Source organism: Perca fluviatilis, chromosome 7 (genome assembly GCF_010015445.1).
Source record: "Perca fluviatilis chromosome 7, GENO_Pfluv_1.0, whole genome shotgun sequence".
NCBI lineage: Eukaryota > Metazoa > Chordata > Actinopteri > Perciformes > Percidae > Perca > Perca fluviatilis.
The window spans coordinates 6,502,870-6,512,014 of NC_053118.1; the positions used below are offsets into that span (position 1 = coordinate 6,502,870).

Below are 9,145 nucleotides of genomic sequence, written 5' to 3' on the forward strand. Positions count from 1 at the left end.
GGTAATGAATTGCAATATATCGCAGAATATTGCAATATGTTTAAAATCGCAATAATATCGTATTGTGACATAAGTATCGTCATGATATTGTATTGTAAGGCCTCTGGTGATTCCACCCCTACCTACTATGTGGCTCCACCTTTCATGGTTCGAGTCTGCTTGGGAGTTTATTTGCATAAGGTCCTCTTCTGTTTCCAAAGGTCTCCAAACGTTTCCTGTCAATCTATTGTGAAATAGAGTGATCTCATAAAGGTGAGTGTTAAATAAAAAGACCAAGCAAATTTGCTGACAAATTAAAATCCTTATAAATAAACCAGAAACCAACCAGCTCCCATGTCAAAGTTGCACACTTTATTGACCCATTCGTCCAATCCCAACCACCATATCTTGTGCTACTTTACACAGCCACTACAGACACACTAAATACAACAACCGGTTGTGTTTAGACATTTCAAAAAATTATTGATGGAAGGAGGACATTGCCACCTAAGAATGAAGGTAACCAGTAGCAGCAGTACTCTTAGAAGTAGCAGTGTAGTATTTGGTGTGTATTGCTGTTCCAACGAGAAGTGGGCAATCATCTGTATGCCGTCATTCTGTTATTATTATTTTTATTATTATTATTATTATTATGCTTTATTTTATCTCCAAATATAGCCCTGTGGTCATTTTGGGCACTGATGAAATAAAACAGACTCAACTATCCAGCACTGCATCATTGTAGACTGAATAAATATGAAGCTGAAGATTAAGCTTATTATACCTACCCTTTTTACATATCCTAGGTAACCCTTTTAAGGATAAAAACTGACATTGCCAATGTGATTGGTGGATATGGTATTTGTTGGTGAAGTATTAATTGATTGAATCTTATCACTGAAAGTAAAAATTCCCGCTGCTAGCTGGATGACTAGCCTAGCCATTAGGTGCTACATCTTCTCACAGGTACTGTGCGTGTCTAATCCAATCAGGAGAATCTTCATTAAGAGTCAACAAATAAATATTTATTCAAGTGCATGATAAAAAAAAAATTTGAGAACAGTGTTTGGTTAGACTCATATTAGACTCATCATATTTTTCACCAAATACCTCAATATCAATATTGCGACAATATTGTACGGTTGACAATTGGTGCTTCACAAAATATTTACACAATGAGATTTGTCATAAGTAATGATCATTAATGTGGATATAATAACTAAGTGGGTAAAGGCAAATACTAGAACAGCTAGATCAACTAATAAGTTTAGTGTCATAATGACATCACTTTACTGTAATGCAGCCTTTCAAACCAGGAAAAGACAACTTATGTCTCATTACGATATCCAAAATGGATGATATCTAGTCTTGTATCACGATATCAATATAATATTGATATATTGCCCAGCCCTAGGTGAAGCAGGGTCGCATCCGTTCGTACTGAAAAGATAACTGTCAGCTGCAGAGAGGAGAACAGATTTTAAAGTTTGACAGCAAAGATATGATAGGCTAACAGAGATCATGGCAAGATGTGGTTGCACTACCAGAGTGAACGCCCGCAGAGTAGAAGCCGGAGAGAGATGAGAATGATCGATTTCACTTTCGCTTAGTTTCATTTCATCACAGACATACACTCATAACGGCATCAGACAATAATTTTATCCTCTATATGAATATTCATTCGTAGCAATCACAGCTAAACAGCCATTCAGAAGTGAGCAGAAGGCTGAGGTGTGAATGTAGCCATTGAGGCTCTTCGTGGTAAATCTTTGTGGCTTTTACACGGTTGTCAGCCTGAGTTCCTGTCTCACTCCGCACATTGGCCAAGCCTCATTAAGCACCCTTCCCAAGCTCCTTGTTTAGTTCCTAATTAGGGCAGCCAATGGTTTCGCAGGATCTGGTCAACCTCCAAGCAAAGGTTTTTTTAAGGGCCTACGTTACGTGTGTGTGTGGGCTGCACCATATGAGGAAAATATGCGATATGCAATAACGTTGCTGAATCTCGCGATAACGATATTACTTGCGATAAATAATGAGATATTGAAGTGTTCTCAGTTCTGCTGCTTTCAATATTTTGCTAAAATACAACAAATTGCTTTTGAATTTAAAACAAATTAAAGGAAATTGTTTCCAACATTGTTTTGTTGAACAAATTGATCATTGAATTGAATATAAAAGGCACCACAAAAAAAATGACAATTACATTTTAATGTTGTAGTTTTCCATTGATATTTTCTTTTGCGATATGTCGCAGCATTTGCGATGTGTTTATTGCACCAATTGATATTGCGATGACCATAAAAAAAATGACATATTGTGCAACCCTAGTGTGTGTGTGTGTGTGTGTGTGTGTGTGTGTGTATGTGTGTGTGTGTGTGTGTGTGTGTGTGTGTGTGTGTGTGTGTGTGTATGTGACTATTCTGTCTGTGCTGACTGACTGCTGTGTATTTACTCCAAAGCATGCTGTGTGTCCCACACAAAGCGATCTTTGGAATTTGGACGCAGCAGAATAGCACTGTCTGTGTCACACAGCCCTGTGTCTACAGTTCCTCTCTATCTCGCCTTTAATCTATCTTCTATCATCCCGCTGACTGTCTCCACATCACCCATCTATTCATCTCCCCACTTTCAATGACTCCCTCTGTCCCCCCTCGCCTCTCACTGTCTCCTCTTCCTCCCTCTGATGTCACAAATTCAGATATGAGGTGCTCTAATAGCACACAGCCTTGGACACTGCAGCCTTGTTTGGAGGGGAGTGATCAGAAGGATGAGAGGATGGAAGGGAGGAGAGTGCGTCGACAACGCGGGCATTTTCCAAAGCAGCGGGAGGATGTCAGATGCAGAAACAAAGGAGGACATCTAGGTTAAGGAAACATGCATGAATGGCTCTGAAAAGGCCTGTGTTGTGTTGCCGGCTTGCCTCATCCCTGTGACTCCGAGCCAGTCGTGCCTGTCAGGGCACTACTGTTGGGTCTATGTATGTTATCTGCCTCTCTTTCTTGTGGATAAAACAGGGGACTGCTGATACTTGTACCTGGGAGGGTAGGGTGGGGAGGAGGGGGAGGGGGGGTTCTAGGACCCTGAACCTGGCACTGTCCCCGAATTGCAGTCTTTGTGGCACTGTGACACAAAGACTGAAGCATCATGGAAAACACCATCAATGTCTGTGTTAGGGTTAGGGTGCCCCCGCTATGTCTTTGTGGTTCCATTTGTTTAGAATAATGCACAGGAAGTAATGTCTGCGGGGCCTTGATTTGAAAATATGAAATATTAATGAGAGGTCAAAAATATTTTCAAACCACTGGACCACAACTGTGCAAACATTTTATTTTTTGCAGGCATCAGAAGCTGCATTGTTCCTGCAGGTTTTTCTCTGACAGCAACAGAGTTTTTATATACATCCCATAGTGAAAGATGCACCAGTAAAGAGGAGAAAAGGGTGGGATTTAGCAGTAGATAGTAGAACAATAAACCCAGGGACACTAAGTATTATTAGGCCTGGGCCAAATCATGATATATATATTGTCAAAACAATTTAAAAATCATATATTTTCCTAATAGTTTCTATCGCAAGGTTTGAAAACCACCAGCTGAACTGCGTTACTGCAATATCTGCGTTACCTGGACAACGCTTCACGTTCATCCTCGCACTATAAGTTCATTTTGCACTAAAGTTCTTAATAAAATGAGAACATAATCAGTACTTTTTCATACAGACTATTGCATTACCAGAAGACTTACTATATCGTGATACATAACGTTATACAGACATGAAATGGCTGATATCAGGAGGGAAGATTATGACCACATCTCCCAGATCTGCTAGGTATCAACATGGCAAGGGCACTTTTTTAACCAGACTTAAAAAGACCATGTCCTCACCTGCTAAAATACAAACCTTTTCGTCAAAATATACAGTGACTCTGCATTTTCAGCTCTGTCCCCTGTCCCCTAAGTAAGACAGTAAAAACAGCATGCTGCTATAAATCAACAGTGATCAGTTCAGCACACAAACTAATGGAAATATAATCTGCTTTATACAAGGGATGGGCTTATGTGTTTTTATAGTGCCCCCAATAGGGCTGGGCAATATGTCAATATTATATCAATATATGAGGCTAGATATCGTCTTATATTTTGTATAACGTAATATCGTGATATGACACACGTTTTTTCTTTTCCTGGTTTTAAAGGCTGCATTACAGTAAAGTGATGTCATTTTCTTACTTACCTGACTTACTAGACGTTTTATTATTTGCCATTACCCCTTAGTCATTGTATGCACATTATTGGTGACTATCAAAAAACTCATTGTGTAAATAGTTTGTGAAAGCACCAATGGTCAACCCTGCAATAACGCCAAAATATTTATATTGAGGTATTTGGTCAAACATATCGTGATATTTGATTTTCTCCATATGGCCCAGCTCTAGCCCCCAACAGTATAATCTGATAATCTGAGTTGAACTAAATTATTAACAGGATATTTTATCATCCTCTCAACCAAACAAGGAAAATACACAGAAGTAGAAAAAAAAAATCCCAAAATAAGCCCTACGCGAAATCCAACGAAAATACTGTTTGGAAAGTTTCTCAAAAACAGCAACCTACCCTGTCTGTCTCATTTTCATCGTTTTTTGTGTGCATCCTCTGCACATGCAGCGTGCCATAAATTGGACATTTTGAGTCCTACTGCAGCACAAGGACAGAGCTGAGGGAGGCTCCTTGCGCCAGAAGAGGACAGTGAATGACAACAACCCATTTTGAGGCGAATAAGACTGCTGGCCATCAGTGAGTGATACCAGGCTGACTGAAAGTGCGCCACAGCAAAAGGTGCAAAGCATTCATCTGCCTTAAACTCCACTGCAAAGAAATCAGCTACGTGCCTCTGGTTTCTCCCATATACATCACTGGGCATAAATTCACCCTGCATTATCATCATGTATTACCAAGATATGACTTGAGCACAGTATTAATGCATTTCAGCAGGTAAAAAAAGAAAGAATAACATGCAAGATTTTCTGTATACATTATATCCAGCTTTAAAGCAGTATGTGTAAGGTGACAATTAAAGGCTATGAGGCCAAAAGGGAACACAAAAGGTACTGAAGGATACAAAGGTTGTTTTCTTTCCCTACAACTCATCACTCCGTTCGGGGGGGGGAAACTAACACAGCTAAGAATAATACCAAGACAGTAGATCATTAAAATATATCAAACTCCTAGAAGTGATGGACCAGGTTTTCCCGAAGACGCAACGCTTTTTCTTGGATGGAGAACCCAAACGTCAAAGTCAATTCAAAGAATCTTGCTTTTTAACGCAGCACTGCTTACTGGCAAAGCTACACACTGCTTTGAAAAGGCATTCAACGAGTTGCATATCAGCTGGTATTTTTTTTTTTAAATCATGTATGGAGGCTAAATGCAAAAACGCTTTGACTGAAATTAAAACGTTACAAATGTGTCTAGGGAAACAATAAAAAAAAACAGTTCAAATGTACACCCTATGTTTACAGAATTAAATACCGCTGGGTGTGTTTCATGCATGCCGATTTTAAGAGTTGCGCTTAGGCATTCTAAAAATGTCTTAAATTACGTACAAGCTGGTATTTAACATTTGCGAATGAGCAAAGACTCGTTAAAGTACATGTTTTTATAAACGAAGTTACAGTAGGCAACACTGTATCCCCAGAGAAACGTGCCACCGTGCATCCTACGGGCTGTAGCCCAGACAGCGACTCTCTACCCGCGGTGCGTCCTGAGAACACACCGGTTGGATGTGCGGGACTTGAAAATGTAGTGCTACTCCCCAACCTGACTAAACGCAGACCACACTATAAGGGGGACCACAACAACCAGGGTGAATATCCAGATAATGTTTATATCTAAATGTATATCAGTCTCCTTGTTTGTGCTAATTTGGACCCAAACCGCCCAAGAACGGTGACAAAATCTGTCACGTCTCCTACCAAAACAAAACGCAGAGCTAGACCAAAACTAGACCAACCGAGCTGTCATGATGGCATGTGTGTACAGTAAACTTGAAGGTGAACATTGTGTTAATAAGAGGTCAATACTAGTGAATATAAATTATTCAAAAAAAATGAGAATTTACCTTGAGTAGGGTAAGTTAGCGGTCCCTTTGATGCATACTGTCAGTGGTCAAAGATCGGTGCGTTCACGGGGCATTCACCAATTCCAAAAAAGCCTGGGGATAAGTCCTAGGATAAGTCCACAAAACGCATTGTTATAAACGGAAATGTCGTCTTATACTGGGCAAAATGATTGGGATAAAGAAGCAGGAAAAAACTCAGAGAGGAGTTGTGAATGTCCTTTAGTTCCGACTGTGCTCCCAGTGCGTAAAGTAGGTCCAGAAAATCCCGAATGTATTTACCGACAGCTATTTTCTTACATTGTTCCCAAATGAAACGTCCTCCGCTGCTCCTTAATTGACGAAGGGGAACTCCTTTTTTTCTACAGTAGTTGTTGTGTTTGTTATTCCAGTAATTCTGAGATTTGTCTCAAAAAGTTATTCTCCAAATCTTCGTGTCCGGGTTACACAGTCTTCCAGGTGAATGTGAAGGTTTAACGGAGCGGCACATCAAAGGGGGCTCGCGCGCATCTCTGGAACCGCCGTCCCCAGCTCGCGGCTCTGGAGCGTCCTTGTCGGTCTGTGTGTCCGCGCGCAGCAACAGCCGGACTCCTTATTTGGAAGCCCGGGGCTCGCGCTACTGTCAAGAGAGTCAAGTCGTCCCAAAATGACTTCCAGCTAAATCTTTCAAAATAAAAGCATGACTGAGGAAAGCGCTGCAACGATCGTCTCGATGAGAATAATATCACTTTCCAATCAATCATAAATCACATTCATACCAGCGCCATTCAGAGACATACTTTTATAGGAAGAACAAATTTATTGTATAAAAATCTTTATATAAAAAATCTTTATATTATTAGCCTATTTTTTGCTATTCTGTTTTTTAATCATTTTTATTATGTTTTAAGGCCTGTCAATCTATAAATTAAGAGTATATGTGTATGAGTAAAGATACATGATGCAGTCAAAAATACATTTAGTGTTGTGATAGGCCCATTTGTCTTTCTGCAGTAAACCTATCATATGTATGTTTTCATAACCACCAAAACCTGTTACACATACGTATGCATCCTGCAGCTAGCTCATACTATGAGCTATGGTGGATAAAAGTTGAAAATATCATATCTGCTCTTGTAATAACTTTTAAGTTTGATCTTTATGAAATATTTAAATGTAACTACTTCTATGGCACAGCCTTTGTTTCTGTTGTACATCACAGAAGTACTGAAAAAACAATACTGAAACAACATTCAATAAACAGAGGCTTCCCTCCCCCCTGGGAATGCTTTTATTTCGAAGGCAAAATTGCCCAATTTCCTGCCAGGATCTGCCTTTACTGTGTTCAAAGCTGAGGGGGTTCCTCTGAATAGAAATGTTCACCCATCAGCCCCCTCTTCTGGAGTCAAACAGCGTCAATTAGATGTTCTGTCAGGTCTGTGGCACCACCTACATTTACCACACAAAGAGGAAATGAATAAATAGACACAGGTTATTTTATTTTATTTTACAGGTTATAGAAAAGCATTCAGGGAATGTAAAGAATTCAGTGATTCACCAGTATATGTGGGAGAGACATGATAAGTCAATTTCTCCAACTTGTCAAATTCATACATACAGAGTACCAGACATGACATGGGGGGGGGGATAATAAATTGTGGCCACAATATAGGTATAATGTGCACACAAAATACTAATTTGTGGCCACAACATACTAATTCGTAGCCCCGAAATAGTATTTTTTGCACAGATTATACCTAATTTGTGGCCACAAATTAGTTTTTCATGGCCACAAATTAGTAGATTAGCACAATTTAGTTTATTTTTTTCAGATGTCATGTCAGGGGCTCCGAACATACCCCACCAACAAGGTTCAGTGAAATAGGGATGTGTTGGTCCATATAAAGACATGTGAGGCTATGTCCTCAGTGTTCTGTCTGTGCATTTTGGGGTTGTAACCCACAAATTACATAAAAATTACACATGGTGGCTGATTGTCATATTTTTTTTAATTTTTTACTTTTTATCTTTAGGCGTGCTTGGTTTTAAACAAAATATATTAAATTAAATGATATGCAATTATATCTTAATAAAGAGATTTCCTGAGAATAAAATCCTGGGGTCATGGAGAAAGTTTTCGAACAACATTTACGGAAGATTACATTTACATATCTATTTTTGGGTTGCTAGTCAAAAACAGATTTAAAATGATTTAAAATTCTGAAGGGGTTCGGAATTTTGACCTCAGTTTACTTAAAGCTTTAGTGCGTAACTTTTTGATATTAATGAATGTCAATGTTAGATTCAAGCCGTTGCCAAATGACTTGTTACAAAGCTCCACACGACTCTCTCTGTATTTATCAGTATGGCTTTATTCAGAAGATTGTGGCGTCCGGTGACTTTGGCACGCAGAAACTCGAGTGAAGATAATTACCTCTTCTGAAGAGTTTATTGTGTTTTTTTTAATCCTCCCTGTCCTCCTTGGCTACAGGTACTGATGGTCAGATGAAGCTTCGCGAACCACTGTCTTTATTTTCTGAGCTCACTAGATGGCGCTCTCTGTTCAAAGAAAAAGGTTAAAGGAATGCCAATTCAGTGTGTTTTCAATCATTTGTTGAACAGAGAGCGCCATCTAGTGAGCTCAGAAAATAAAGACAGTGGTTCGCGAAGCTTCATTTGATCATCACTAGCTACAGGCAAGTGTGTGGAGGTGGGGGTGGTGCGAGATCATGGAAGGCTTGTATCATGTGGACACAGAGGGCTAGATTTATCAAGCCGTTTGCGCCTGTTTCCAGGCGCTAATTGGTCGCAAAGACGGACGTAACCGATGCGGGCTATTTACAAACAGGGCGCACTTGGGTAGAATCGCAGATTGTCTGCCACATGAGCGAGAAGACACAAGTTGCGCTTTCAATATGCGTTCGTGGGAGGGTCGTGGGGAAAGTGGGAGTTCCACCCAAAAAGGTGGGAGGATAAGCGCAAAGTGCGCCTAATTATATATTCCGTAGTATTTACAAAGACTGTCAGTAAGAGCGCGCCTCTATTCTGCAGGGGAAATTCGCCGCCTCTTAAAAG

The 9,145-nt window shown here is 39.8% G+C and overlaps 1 protein-coding gene across 11 annotated transcripts in view; it reads right to left on the reverse strand.

The window, feature by feature from the left end:
- Positions 1 to 6,674, reverse strand: part of adgrb1a (adhesion G protein-coupled receptor B1a) — a 215,833-nt gene extending 209,159 nt beyond the window's left edge. For all 11 annotated transcript variants that reach the window (XM_039805661.1, XM_039805658.1, XM_039805650.1 and 8 more), the window contains exon 1: positions 6,095 to 6,674. The gene's annotated coding sequence lies outside the window, so the exon portion shown is untranslated. The remainder of the gene's footprint in view (positions 1 to 6,094) is intronic.
- Positions 6,675 to 9,145: the final 2,471 nt, after the last annotated feature.